Raw genomic sequence first — 16,295 nt, forward strand, 5'->3', positions numbered from 1 at the left:
CTGTCATATGCTCATATTTGTGCAAGTCAAAAATGTGTTGGTAGGAAAAAGGTTTCTGCTACTTTTCTGCAAAAATACTCAGCGATTTTTTTTCTGTTATATATGTATTATTTTCATATGAACAGTTGTGCAAATCATTCTTAAAAAATTCATGTTTATTTCTTGTCTTGTTAATGCTTGTTAATTTACTACACTGAAATTAATAGTTTTGTATTGTGCCATGTTTTTTGATTTGATTATGCATTGTTTCGTGTAATAAGTAAAAATGTAAGCATAAAGTACAGTCTTGTTTGTTCTTTTCGTTAAAACACATTTTTAATATTGTAATTGTATAATAAATCTCAGAGGGAGCTGGTTGGTTTTGTTTATAAAATTCTATATTGAAATATATTTTGAAATCCCTAAGAAGAAAATTAATGGGAGAAACACTTCTGGAACCATGGCCCCTGAAAAACTGGGCGCTCAGTGTTGCACACTATTTGCAGTCTTTCTGAAGATCAAAAGTCTCTCTGATGTGTTTCATATGGGTAGGTAATGTCTGTTTTTCCGCTTCCATTCAAATGAACACATTGTACTGCAGATATAGTTATGCTGACACAATGAGCTGACAATGCTTAATCTGATTAGGAGAACCAATTTTCCACACTTCAGTGCTGTTCCCGAAAAGAAGAGAAAAATAAAGTCATAAATAGGAAACTCAATTATGTACACTTTATTCCACAACTAATTAATTAAAAAAAATAAAGAGAGAACAAATAGTTAGAAGATAATCAAGATGATTTTTTTTTTTTTTTTTCTATAAAATAATATATATATATATATATATATATATATATATATATAAAAAATTATATATATATATATATATATATATATATATATAATGAAAAAAAAAACCTAATTGACTGTAATAGAAGTGTGGCTGTTTTGTCATTTTTTTCATTTTATTCCAGTGCACATTAATATTTTTTTCTGTAAGACCTTTTTTGTGTGTGTCTGTGTGGTTTTTGTTTCTGTTTATTTTTTAACCTTGATGGCCATTTTTATACTCACATTTACTTTTGTCAGCATGAGTAAAAAATCATTACCAAACAGAATTTCTCTTAGAATTGATATTTTTGCAGTTTTCTGTTGAGTTAAGAGAATAACAGAGATTTGATCTTCTAAAATACAAAAGTACGATGATGAAATATTCAAAGATGTACTGACATTATATCTGATATTTAAGATGTGAGGCATTCTTGCTTACTTTAACAGATTCATAAATGATGGCAGATCGTTAGAAGTTTAACACTGAGCATTCTCATGAAGAAAAGGTTTCTAGAGGTCACAGATCACAAAGGTCACCAGTAAAACCACAAAAACAGCATGAATATTTAGCCATATCTGATTAAAAGGATAGTTCACCCAAAAATTAAAATTTGCTGAAAATGTATTCACCCTCAGGTGATCCAAAACATAGATGAGTTTTTCTTCAAAGGAACAGATTTGGAGAAAATTAGCATTTTACATCACTTGCTCACCAGTGGATCCTCTGCAGTGAATGGGTGCCGTCAGAATGAGAGTCCAAATAGATGAAAAATACATTACAATAATCCACAAATAATCCACAATACTCCAGTCCATCAAGCAAAAAGCTGTGTTTTTGGCCAGAAGCAAAGGTTTGACGTTAAAAACATCTTAATGATAATGACTTGTTTCTTACACTCACACAGCTTTTCTCTTCACAAGACATTAATTGATGGACTGGAAGCATGCAGATTATTTGTGAATTATTGTGATGTTTTTATCAGTTATTTGGACTCTCATTCTGACGGCACCCATTCACTGCAGAGGATCCATTGGTGAGCAAGTGATGTAATGCTATTTCTCTAAATCTGTTCTGAAGAAGAAACAAAATCATCTATATCTTAAAATTTTCAGCAAATCTCCATTTTTGGGTGAGTATTCCTTTAATGTCTATTGTGCTTAAGGAACTCTGTAGAACTGTTTTTAAGGAGCTGTTGGCTCATCATGAGTTCTATTGTGCTTGAGAACAGCATGAGAAAAAGCCCTTGATTCTTCACGTATGTAAACATGCACACTCTTTCTCCTTCCTGCTTACCGTCAAGCACCTTCACAGAAGAAAAATCCGCCCAAATACCCTTACATCTGTACAGAAACACTCACACACATAGTCTTATCTCCTTCTAAACAGACCTTCTCACATCCTAGTGGATTGTGCAAGACCCCCGCTGTTGGGAATTAGATCTTTTAAGAGTGTTGCGTTCTGATGCAGTTCCATCACACAAGAACACTTTCACGCTGCGCTCACAGTTGCACCACTGTGAGGTTAAAATGTTAAAAGAGCATCTACTGTTGAGGGGAATCTTTGGCATTAAGCCCGTGAGACCAACGTGAAGATGGACAGATAAGATGGATCAATATAATCTCACCAGTTATGTCACTCTTCAGCTTCTGCAAATGGATTCTTGGAACAACTGGGCTTAAAACAACTGGGCTTGAGGTCCACAGTGTATGATTTGAGAAAAAATTTAAAATGTCCTTTTAGATCCTGCAGGAAATTAATGGTTTTGATGGGATGCCCCACAAAGATAATCTTGTCCAACTGCAAAGTAGTGCAGTTGAACGATTTAATTACTTGCCGGTGCTTATCATCACACTCCATCTTTTATCACTCCTTTGTGTTTAATTTATTGGAGTGTCTTGTGTAAATTGGAACTCCAATTATTCAGACCGATCGGGTGATTACTTAAAAGAATGTGAGGTTTTATTTGAAGATATGGGAAGTAGGCTACAAACAAATAGCATTTAGACTTGAATAATCTCAACCGTTTTTCCTCAGTACACTTCAGGTTGGTCAAAATACAGAATTTAAGAATTAACTTATTTTCCGTTAATAATTGTCCAATTGTATTGAATTGCCAACACACCCCATGAGTTGACAAGTAGACTGGCCGTATAGTGTCTTAAATGTAAGTTACTCAATATTACATTTTTATTTATCGTATCATTGTGTAAAAACATTCACAGTCCTGCTGTTGTATGAATATCAAACACTCTTGCTCGTGTGATATTGCTCAAGTTCAATACTGTCAAAACAGATTTTGATTTTAATTACTTTTAAAATAAAATTGAGATTAATGTGAAGCCATTGATTGAATTGTGCTATAAAAATATAAGTGGACCAATAATACACAAACAATAATATCAGAAAAAAATACATTGTCAGTGTGTTCATAACATTTTTCTGCAGTGCAATGGAAATTTTTTAAAAACTCATTATGAGAATTTTTGAAATGTATTAGAATTTTTCCTGCGTCATTAAAGTCAATTTATAAAATAAAAAATAAATATATAAACCATTATTGCAGTTTAAGTCACTTTGGATGAAAGCATCTGTTTAATGCATAAAAATAAATGCATCAATTTTGCTACTTCAGTTCACATTCAAGAATTTAATTTTAAATTGAATTGAATTTGAATTTAATTAGTATTCAATTAAATTCTCAATGGCCTGGAACACACATCATATACAACCTACACATCTGCCTGCTACTTGAAGGCTCTGAAATAAAGACTTTCTCCTGTGACTGAGGGATGGTTACAAATTATGATTGATCAACCTCAAAGCCCTCCATTTTCTAACCTATTGAGTTTGATTTGCATCGCCCAGCTTTCATTCACAGCTGTGACCTATGTGGAAATGAGGGGATCAGCGATTAGCCAAGCGTCCACAGGATGTGGCCAGCAGGCACTTCAGAAAGGATGCTATGGGCAAGCTTTTTGGGTTTGTTCAGTGCATTGCCATTCATCACCTCTCATTAAAGTATCTAGCGACTGGTGACCCAGCGATTCAGTGCCACAGATACAGAACTCTTCATCCACCCCCATCTGTTCTGGTCCATTAGCCTGGGAGATGGGCCTGAGCTTGTGGTAAATGCTTTCCAGAACATTCTAATCCCCCTCATCTCTGTGACTCTCATTGCAGCATACCAGCTACACCACAGTGATCCATTCCATCCCCATGACAACAGCGACAACATCCTCGCTTCCCGGTTCCAGATTCGAGTCTGTTTGCACATACTGTTATGAACGGGGTATTTAAAAAGATGTCAAAACTGTAACTTGATGACTGCATGCAAAATAACACACAAAAAATAATTATTTTGAAAAAGAACATGACACAATATGTGACAACGTAGCAAAATCACTGCAGATTAAAAAGTGTTATTTTCTAAGGGTAGCATTGCTATTTCTGTTGCTCATACTTATGTTAGGGGTTTAAGTATTACAATTGTTCAGGTAATGCATCCTGTACCATTTTTTGCACAGACATTAGTGATTTAAAATGGTATTAGCAACTGGTATTTTTGGTATTTTATGATTTTATTTTATTTTTTTAATAATTTAATGATATAAAAAAAACTATCAATAATTTAACATCAATATATTTTTATTTTGATGTTTTTAATAAACAATGACATAAGAAGAATTATACATCGTCCAATAATATAAAAAAATCTATTAATAATTCAACATCATGATATTTAATAATATTTTTTTATTCAACTATTTAATTAGACGTTTTTTATATAAAAATGACAAGTTTAGACATTGCCAAAGAGTTGTACATTGTAATAAATGCATAAAATAAAATCAATTTAAAAATATAGTATTTTCCAATATAACAATACAATACAAATAAATATAAATAGGCGTAGTAATGTTATTAGAGCTTAAATAAATTGTGCTGTTTATACAGTGAAGACAATAATTAACTGCATACTGTTCAGTTATTTAGTCAATAACTTTTTAAGATAAGTATATATACAGTTAGGATGAGGCATCATTGTTATATTAGTTTTATCTTAAATTTTGTCTGGCTCTGTCCTCAGTTCCTTCTTAATTTTTTTGTCCTCTGAGGAACATACTGATGATTCATCTCCCCTCATGTAAGGCAAACTCCTCAAATACATTCACACGCTTTTATCTATTAACAGAGAGCAGGTTTGGCATTTTTAATAGGCTGTGGCCGTTAATGACACCATTAAGACAGCAAATCTGCTCAGCCCACACTAATTTATTCATGAGCACACCAGGAACTCATCCTTTGAAATGTGTAATTGACCTTTTCACTGGCTTTCCGTACTAAAACAGCCGCTGTTTGACCACGGTCAGGCTTATTGCATGTTTTAACACATTGGCTGCAGTTGTTTGGTAAGTGCTCATTCATTATGTGACCGAAGCCTTGCCAGGACCATGACTAGCAGAATATGCTTGGGAAGGGAGTGGAAAAGAATCTGTATTAGGCTTACAGATAAACAAAGCAGCATCTGCCCTAATGATGTTTTCAGATTGTGTTTTATGAGCAGAATACTTCCACTCAGCTGCCCTCTCTCTTCCTGTTTAATCAGGGAGCCAAGTGAGGTGTGTGCTTCCCTTTTTAATCTGCCTTCTAGCCCAGATAACTCATTTGACTCCCTGCAGACCTCGTGTAGTTTTAGTATGAGCGCTGAGAGTAGATTGAGCACATGGTCCCAGCTGGATAAATGCGTGTTCTGTTTAAATAGCGTATTGATCATATAGAGGCAACTTCCCTTTTTTATCCAGGCACTGTTTTAAATCACTCTTCCAAAAGTAATTAGAAAAATATGCAAAATGTGTTATGTTAATTTAAACATAATAACTTTAGATTAGAGTTAGGTAGTGTGTAATGATGCATTGCATATGTTTAAGATTGGTTGTAGGTTATATCCCTAAATATAGATTAAAGTGACTGCTTCATTTTATGCTTAATGAAATCGGGACAACATAAGTGTGTTAAGTAAAACAAAATGTATCTTAATGTATCTTCCCTTCTACTTAGGGGTTTTTTTTCCCCTTAGTAGAAGGGTAGATACAGTACGTTAAAAGAAACATGAAATCTATATTGACCACATTTACTTTCTAAATGCACGTTCTTGAGAACAATTTCTGTGAACAATATTATTCCAAAGAAAAATAAGCGGTTTGTCATTGGTAGTTTTTAAAGGAGTAGTTAACTGAAAAACGAACATTTGCTGAAAATGTACTCACATTCAGGCTATCCAAGATGTAGATGAGTTTTAGCACTACGTGACTTGCTCACCAATGGAGTCGCAGCAATGCAACTGTCACATCTGGCAAAAATACCAGTCCATAATCCATAATAATGATTCCTCTGATTTACCCCTTATAAACATTGCATATTTCTATGCATATTGATCTGTGCCTATTTCTCTCCTGAATCAAACTCATCTTGGATGGCCTGGGGGATGGGGGGGTAAGTTTTCAGGAAATTTTTGTTTATGGGTGAACTATTCCTTTTATTAAAAATGTCCTGACTTGCTCTAAAAAATGACTTTCCTTTTTATTTGACATCAGAACAGCATGGGCAGAGAAAACAGCCCAACATGTTTCAGCCACTCCTCTCCAGCCTGTTTGCTGCGAGCAATGACCTCCACATGGAGGTACGTATTTGGCTGTTTTCCTCCTAAAAACGCTATAGAGGTATAAATATTAGAGACGGTGTAGTTGTGTGCAAGGTATTTTGAATTTTGGAATTGTTAAGGAATGAAGACAGAAAAAATGCAGTGTTCTGAAGCTCTGTGCTTGAAGTCAACATGAAATCAAGTGACACTATATTAATGCACATTCTAGGTGTTGTTTTTTCTCCTCCCTTCCCTAATGTTATGCTGTATTTCTTCTTCCCCTGTCCTGCATTTCGTTGCCTTGTACCCACATGTGCAATGACAATAAAGTTGAATCTAATCTAATCTAATCTAAAAAATTCTTGATCTTATTGTGCATGATTCACCGGTGCATGGTATTCCAAATAGAAAAACTGTAATCTTTGTAATCTGTTTTCAAAAATATAATAACTTGCTTTGCCTCTTAAATTACTTTTTTTATGATCCAATTCTCAGTGGATAATTTTATATATATATATATATATATATATATATATATATATATATATATATTATATATATATATATATATAGTTATCTATTAAACATCTATTAAACAAATATAAATTACATACATTTATAAAATACATTTATATTATATTTTTACATGTTTAAATGTAGACTACAAATTTGAAATATTTATTGTACAAATGTACTTGTTAAAATATCTTCTATAAAAACAATGACCCACAGTATCACAGATCAGTTTTTAACACAAGCTGTTGTGAAAACAAGATGTTTAGGTGGATTTCTTGAAAAATTCCACCATGGTGGTCAGCAAAGTTTATAATTTTGTATAATTTCAGCAAAAAAAAAAAAAAAGTCCTGTCATGATTAATTTTTAAAGCTCTGCTTTTTATCCCATCCATCAAAATTTCACCATATATCAGTGTAATCAAGCAACAAATTTCATATTTGAAATTATGTGGAATTCCATTTCTTTGAAGAGAGCAAAAGGGATCAGCATGTGCTAATGAGCGTTTGATGAGCTAAACAGGAAGAATTCAGGCCCCAAATCATTTGTGCTTGGCATTGGACATGGACGCCAAGCACTGAAACTCAAATGTATATCATTATAAAACAAGTACAAATGGGCAGTTAGGCCATCAGAACTACTAGAGAGAGCAGAAGAGACAGACTCAGAGGACCCTATAAAATAATAAGTGCTAAATCAGTACCGCAGATTAATATCTGTATCTCCTCTTCAAGGTTGTAGTGCTACTTTGAAGGAGTCCAAATCACTCACGCGCTTAGACTGCAACATCAGCTCGTCTATAGGATGCCTACTGAAGGATCAGATGAGAGACAGTCCTTCAGGGTTTGAATGAAGAGAGCAAAAGAGAGAGTGCAATCTGCCCCACCGCTGGTATCAGATGACCTTCACTGTGCAAACATATCCATCTGTTGTGTCTGCAAAGATGATGACAGAGCCAAATAGTGCCTTATAATTAAGTAAAAATGAAGCAGACATCAGACACTTAACAATCCAGAATTTTACTAGCAAAAGATCCTGAAGGACAGACACCCAGCCAAACATCTTTAAGCATTAATAAGGTATTGATTGTTTTTTATAACAATACAAAGAGCATTACCATGTTTAAAATGATATATTTGCCATATTTACTATCACAAACGGCTCACAAATGATGAATACAGTAATTATTTCACATTTCATATGACAGTCATAAGAGACTCTTTTTGAATAAAAGACTTTGATAGATGATTTCTGTAAACAGAAATTCAACTGAGCTGTCTCTCAAAGTTTAATACAAAGTGAATTGTCTTGGCAAGCTTGAAAAGTCTTTTTTGCTTTCACTAAGTAGCCAAAAAATATTTTTGCGGCATGCATTGTCTGATTGAAGTGTTTTGATGCTTTTACACAATGATAAAAACACCAAAGAACAATTGGCAGTAATTACCAGGAAAATGAAAGCCATGCTCGTCTAAATGCTGTCATGAAAGGTTTTGCTGTCATTAGGCAGACATGATGGACGCTCCAGTCAGAGTTGGCAGGGCATTTTATGAAACATAACAAATGACCTTTAAAGGGAGCGTGTATTAATCAGAGGCTGAAATGAATGCATGTAAACTCATTAACAACATTTGGCCTTGGGTACGTTTCTGATCCCTAAGCATTTTTCACACATCCATAGGGGCGACGTGAAAACATTAGAAGAATAAATTTGTATAATTAATACAAATGCAGATTTTAAAGTAGATTAAAGCGGAGCGCTTAAGCATGCAAAACTCTCTGCATGAATCTAGGGTGGTTGCTAGCGTATTTTTCTGTTGCTAAGGTGTTCTGAGTGTTTTTCCTAAGTGGTTTCTAGGGTGTTCTGAGTGTTTGCTTATAAAGTTAAAAGAGCCCACCCATGTCTTAAAGATGTCTTACAGTGTTGTTCTGGTCTTGGGTCAATTTAAAGGGGTCATATGACGTTGCTAAAAAGAACATTATTTTGTGTATTTGTTGTAATGCAATGTGTTTACGCAGTTTAAGGTTCAAAAAACACATTATTTTCCACATACCGTACAATATTGTTGCTCCTCTGTGCCCCGCCTTTCTCAAACGAGTCGATTTTTACAAAGAACCCTGGTACTGGTTGCAAAAGATGTAAACAAATCAAGATGGAATTCAAGATGGGCACTGAGTCAAAGGTCTTGACAAAGTAAAGTTCAGTGAGATTTGTTGTTGGTACAGTATTCCACCAAAGTCCCTTTAAGGCAAGTTGTTTCACTTGGTGGCCATCTTTGAAACGCCTCTCGGGCATGCGAGTGAAGCTCTCATCTCTTTGAATGGGGAAACATCAAATTTTCCAAAACTGTTCACCAAGCTTATGGTTAAATTTCATATTTGAAATCACCAACAAAATCTGACATATTATTCATATTAAAAAACATATTATTCAGGCTAGACCAGCCATTGCGCATGCGCAGTCCTAAGTGTGCATCTCAGAATGCTGATTGTTTCTAAAGCAACAGGGACTTCTAACGGCAGCTGCAGTGACGCTATTACTTTACTGATTAGCGATTGGCTCTTATATTTAGAAGGTAGGGCTTCCGATAGAGTGGCCAAATTAAGCGTTGCATTTTTCCCAATTCAAAATTACATGAGTGACACGTCTTGGGTATTCTAAAGTCTTTGTATTCCAGCGATTGTTCAACCACTTGTCGCAAAACAAAAATCTGAAATGAGGATAATATATGAGGTCATCAAATGGTCATTTAAAGTATATTTTGAAGACCTGAAGTCAAGAAAACTTTAAGAATAAAAAAATTAATAATAATGGTTTCATCAAGCTAACCGCATTATTTGAGCTATCATTCAGTTTGAGGTCAGTGGATTCCAAACAACACTGGACCCCATCCAATTATAATTGTATGGACAAAAATCCCACTGAGACACTATTTTTGAAATTTTTTTCTTCTACAGAAGGAAGTCATACAGGTTCGGAACATCATGAAGGTGAGTAAATTTCAATTTCTGGGTGAACTATCTTTAATTTTGTGACCACTAATAAGTGAATCCTACTACTAGATCAGATACAGAAGAATGAATTGGACAGCCTGTAACTTAACTGGTAAATCTACAGGTTGTTTTTCCACAGCTCAATTGCTCTTTCTGATGCTTTGCATAAGATGTATTTGGTTTTAATGGAGACTTAGCTGCTGGGCTCAACACTGATCCAGAATGATTGACAGCAGTGTTAGCACTGCCCACCTGTCATTTACATTTATTTTCTCCCATTATGAATGCCTGTCACTATGCATTAGGCTACAATCAATGCTCTGTGTGTGTGTGTGTGTGTGTGTGTGTGTGTGTGTGTGTGTGTGTGTGTGTGTGTGTGTGTGTGTGTGTGTGTGTGTGTGTTTGTGTTTGTTTGTTTGTTTGTGAGTGAGATTATTATGTGCAAGTATGCATGCATGCATTTGTGGGTGTGTGTGTTTGTGAGTGTGTGCGCACGAAGACATTACTTTATCATAGCACAAAAGAGCAACAGACGTCTACTTCATTCAGTGGGAATGACCCAAGATTCAGTATGATGTCATCCACCTGCAGGTGGGCGGCATTGCATCACTCTTTAGGGCTGTAAATTTAAGTCTTCTCCTATTATTGTCATTATTCCAGCACAGTGCACCGATCCAAGCTTGCAAAGGCAGAAAATGCGTGTGTGTCTTTGTCTGAGTGTGTGAGTCAGAGCATGTGAGTGTGTCGAGACCATTCTAGCCGGCAGATGGACACCCGGAAGGGCTTCATCTCTGGCCTCATTGGCTGCTCACATAACAGACATGCTGGGATATAAACAAACCTGAGCCAAGTTTCTCTCCCACAGATTGCTGCAAGAACAATTGTTGTTCTGCAAACCACATTTTTGTGTCAGTATTAGTATTTCTAATGCGTGTGCTTTGTGGAATAACAACAAATAAACCCAGTAATCCAGTAAGATTTCTTGTCTGAGGTTCACATAATAAGCTTTAATCACAGATCAGTAGGATAAATAAAAAACCTAGAAATTCCCAGGCATATGGTGTGTGCCGCATGTATATTACACTGGATCTGCTTGCCTATAATTCTCCTGGAGTTTACAGCACCTTGTTTTGTCTCCCAGACTTATTGTTGAGTATGGAAAGCCTGGTGACACCTGGTCTGGGTGTTTGCTTGCTGGAGCAGAAATAATCAGCATGTTGTCAAGCTGAAGCAGGACATATCAACATCTTTGGTGTCAGACAGGCGACAAGACACATGCTGAACCCTTTAATTTCCTTTGTCCTGGGATCTTCTCGGTCTGAAAACCCCACTAAAAACGATGAAATAATTGTATTCAATGGTTTTCAATTTTGCTCTTTTGATTAACTTGTTTAAATGTTTAGTCTCATATTAAATATGCATTTATTTTAAGGAAAATTCAGATTGCCCTGGCAATCAAATTCTTATGATCGCCAGGGCTCCATTTATTTTATCAAAACGTAATGTCGTTACATTATAAATGTATTTATTGTCACTTTTTATCAATTTAATGCTTTAATAAAAGTTAACCCTAAGTAATCTAAGATTCGGGTTTCCTTTTTATTCTTTTTGTAAACCTGTTCTCTGTGAATACAATCTAAATAAGTAGTAATAAATGTGATTTTAATTGCACTTTAAAAGTGTGATTCTTTTGTTTAAAAATTCTGATAAGCCTGCCATTGGCATGAGTTTGGGGTGGGAATGTTTGTTTGCCTGATGAGTGGCAGACTGGAGTGAGTGTTTGAAATTATTATTTTTGTGAATCTGTTTGGAGCCACTAATGGCAGAAACACAAAACACACTTCATCTTTGCCGAAGTCTCCTGTTGAAAGTCCAAGAGCAATTGATGGTTTTGAAAGCCCAGGTAAGGTCTTATGTAAATGAACTGGCAAGAAATTGCCACCCTGATTCAAATTGATCAGAAATGGCAAAATTACCTCCTTAGGCCCGAAACATACTCTATGCAAGTACGTGAGCACAATTACTTCTAGCTATGCAAGCTCAATTTCATGCACCATAGAGTTCTGAAATGTGTCAGAACACAGTTTATAATGCAATACAAGTACGCACTGCATTCACAGCTTTGCCTCAGAGGGTGCTATTGTGGCATTCAGCATTTGTGTAAACCAACTGCTGCTATGGTCAGACTTCTCTTTCAAAAAAACATGAAGTACGTACACTGGATCAGCGAGCTGGTACTTTGGCCATGCATTCACATCTATGTTTGCTTGAGTGCTTCCTCGCATTTGAGACCCTTCAGATAGCGTACCCTTCATATTGTGTCCTTCAAGTGCAAAAAAATGATAAAGATACTGAGATTAAGAAATGCAGTGCATTCAGAACAGTAATTGAGCAGATAAAATGACAAATTAACAATTTTTTTTTTTTTTCTTTTTGCAGTGATTTGAGCACACTTTTCCCCAGTGTCACAATAGCGCAGCTGTCAGACAGATCCTGGTTAATATGGAGCAAGGACATGAGAGAGAGATGGATAGAGATGGATAGAGAGAGATTATGAGGCGTGGTAAAGAGAGTAGAGGTCACTGATGGCTTTATTACTGTAGTGTAATAAGAAATCACCCGGATGGAAAGAGGACACCTGCCATGGGCTCGTATAAAACCTTCACACATGCTCCCAAAATACAATAATGGATTTACCATCTAGATCCAATACGTTGCTGGAAAGAAATTTTGCACGGATTATTTACTTTTTATTTTGAAGAGCCAGTGAAATTGGAGTTTTGTGGCTTTTAGTCCATCTTGGCTGTTGGCTTTGAGTTTATCTGTACAGGATACTATAGTGTACTGGTAATAAAAATGATGAAATGATGAAATCGCATGAAATGAAAATTCACTGTATCTATTTTCCAAATGGATGTTATAGATATTTTTGTGAATGATTCATCCATGCATATTTTATTTTTAAATTTAACTTACCTCATAATGTTTAAAGGGGACATCGGATGCAAAATTCATTTTTACATTTTTACATGGTGTTTACATATAAATGCGTCTTAGCAGTGTGTGGACACAACCACCTACAAAGATAAAAATCCATTCAGTATGATGTCATATTATCATATCGTATTTGCATATTATTGTACCGTATTACCATATTTCCACCCTCAGCCAGTTATACACTGTCCTCCATTTTCTCCATGCTCGAGCAGCTGTGACCACAACAAAGTCTCGTAATCAGTGCAAGTGTTTTGTATGTAATACTGAACATAAGAGTCTCCATTTTCTCCCGACATCAGAGCCACTGCGGACGCAGTGAATTAGTTTTGGTTTTGATGGTAACGCGTCAATGTATATACAAAAAACAAAAGAGAGGGGTGGGGTGAGCAGTAGCTCATTATCATTTAAAGAGACATGCACCGAAATGGCTCGCTGTGAACAGAGCTGTTTTTGACCAGATAAAAAGGTGTTGTTTAACAAGACTATTGAGGAATTTTAACCGAAGTATGCTGCAGACATTTCATAAGACCTTAAAGATTCATACCAACTTGTGGAAAATCTGATGTCAAAATGTAATAGCTGGATCTCCTGGTGAAAACCAGTCTCAGGCTCAGACGTCACGCCCACCGACATTTGGTTGAACGTCTGATGCATATGGCACAAAAAATTGGAAACACTTCAGGAGTTTCAAAGTCGTCATCTGATTGGTCGAATTATACACGATTTCCGGGATACGTGTGTGTCGCATTCTTTAACGTTCTGCATGGAAACAAAGATGCTGTGATGCCAAACCCCCTCACGAAAGAAGAAAGCCATTGAGATTACAACTGTGACGATGAGCACTTATCAGGATCAACCAAATATGGGATTTTCAAAAGTATGTTAAATACGTTAAAAAGTTCACGGCATAAACTCTTTAAAATACGTCCAAGAGATTTACACACTGGTCTGTTATTGTGGGGACATTTCCATGCCCCTAAACATGACGTGGCACAAAATCGTGATTGGTTGCTTTACCTGTCAGTCATATGGCCTCCTGGGTGGGCATTGGCCATTCAAAGCAGCCAAGGTTCCCAGAACTTTTGCGGTCACTCTGAAGGTCTGGCTACACGAGACTAGGTGAAAACAAGCTAACTTCAATCATTTAGTTCGCTCCTTAAATCATTCACTTTCATATTTATATTTAGATTCTTCAGTCACATACTTCACCCCTGCCTATAGCCCCACGTTTAAAGTACAGAAGAAAAGATCTGTCGCTACTTTTGTTTCATTGTGACGTTAAGAAAATTCACATTTATCTGGTTACATTTTTATTTAAAATTTAAATAAAATAATTTTTTGTTGCAGAAAGATGGCAAAAAGGAACATTTGTCATTACCTCTGTTATTTAAACTTCAAAATAAAAATTTTGGGTGTAACAGTGACCTCTACAGGTCAAAAGAAGTAAATCACATCTGCTCAGTTTCAATGCCTTTCAAGTGAATGGAGACAAATGCGTATTTTTAATATCTGAGTACATCAAGGGTGAGATCAAACAGGGGGCACGCTTTGGGTCAAAAGAGTAAGCTAAGACCAATAACAGCGCAGACACCTGTCAATCAAAGAATCAGATCCATATTTGCAGCTGCTATCTTTCAGTTCACCTGACCAGATCTGTAGCTCTGTTCCTAAAATTGTTTGCTCAATTTTTATTGATACCTAGGTATTGAGTAAAACAGTTATAATAGACATTTCTCTCACTTTTTTTGATTCTGATGTGTTTTCACTGAGCTTCTTTCATTGTATTGTGAAATTATCTTTTCCATACCTTCAAATCTGTCTAAATGTCTTCTGGAACAGCCTTTCCATTGACAGTGCACTAATGATCCCTTATAATAATGCCTATGAAGACAGATAAATATGTTTTGGAACAGTGTGTTTTTCTTCCTTTGAGAGTCTGTGTTACGTGATATCAAGAATGTTTTGGATCAGAAATATGCTGTGAGTTTCCTTCATTTCTCAGTCTGTGGGAGGGTTTTTGACATTTTACTGTTACTTTGGCATTTGAGAACTTTGCTGACCCCCAAGACCTATTTTTCCACTGAGCTGATGTCTGTGTCATGGTAATGTTGACTGATGGGAAAATTGAAAATGTTAAGCTTTATTTCTACATGACCTGGAGTGGGTTTGCTGTGATACCTGGATCTGGCGTGACTGTATTGTGTGTGTCTCTCATAACTGAATAACAAATTAAAGGAATAGTTCACCCAAAAATGAAAACTTTATTGCCCTTAGGACATCTAAGATGTAGATGTTGTTTCTTCATCTGAACAGATTTGAAGAAATTAAGTCATTTCATCTGAAAGAGGAGAGAAATATGCACAGATCAAGCACTGTTTACAAGAAATATGTATGTAATATGTATGGATTCTGATGTGAGAGGACAACAGAGGATGGACTTTGTATTGTAGACATCACTGTAATGTAGACACATACATTTTCTGTAAAGCTGTTTTGAAACAATGTATATTGTGAAAAGCTCTATACAAATACATTTGAATTGAAATGAACTGAATTTAAATTCAAACTGGAGGAAGAGTTATTATGGATTATTTTGGCCAGAAACGTTTTAAAGTTAAAATGTCATAATGACGGATATCTTTCCTATAAACACAGCTTTTCACGGCACAAGATGTTAATTGATGGACTGGAGTTGTATGGATTATTTGTAGATTATTGTTATTTTATCATTTTTTTGTCTGTTTTTCTGTTGTTATGATTTCACTGATTAGGTTGATAGGGTTTGCTATGTTTATCTGTTCCTTTAAAGAAACAAACTCATCTACATCTTGGATGGTCTGAGAATGAGTACTTTTTCAGCAAATGTTGATTTTTGGGTGAACTATTCCTTTAAAGTAGTCGTTCAACTGGCTTTGGCCTTTTTGGAGCTTTTTGTACAAATGCAAGCGACCCTTTATTGTATGGTAAAGAGCGATCTTTCTGGCATCTTCTGTTGTGGTGTAATTCAAATGTCAAATTCAATATTTTTAGGATGCAGTGACTGACCAATCAGAATCAAGTAAGAACAATAGCTAGGACAATAGTGATGTAACAATATCATTTCTGTAGTGTTGACAGCCACAGTGCAGCTGCTTACTATAGATTTACATAGCTTTAGCACAGAGTATGATTTGCAAATGAGTCATACTAGCATGAGGGGATGAGGAAGGGATGAAGAAGTCTCATCTGCAGTCCAGTTCATCTACACCTCCCTCCAGTTTTACAAATTTAATTCTGTCTCCATTTAAGTTAACAAGTCATGCTTTAAATTTTCACTTTATCTCCCTTTATTATTCCATCAG

The sequence above is a fragment of the Cyprinus carpio genome, chromosome A14 (assembly GCF_018340385.1).
Source record: "Cyprinus carpio isolate SPL01 chromosome A14, ASM1834038v1, whole genome shotgun sequence".
Taxonomy (NCBI): Eukaryota; Metazoa; Chordata; class Actinopteri; order Cypriniformes; family Cyprinidae; genus Cyprinus; species Cyprinus carpio.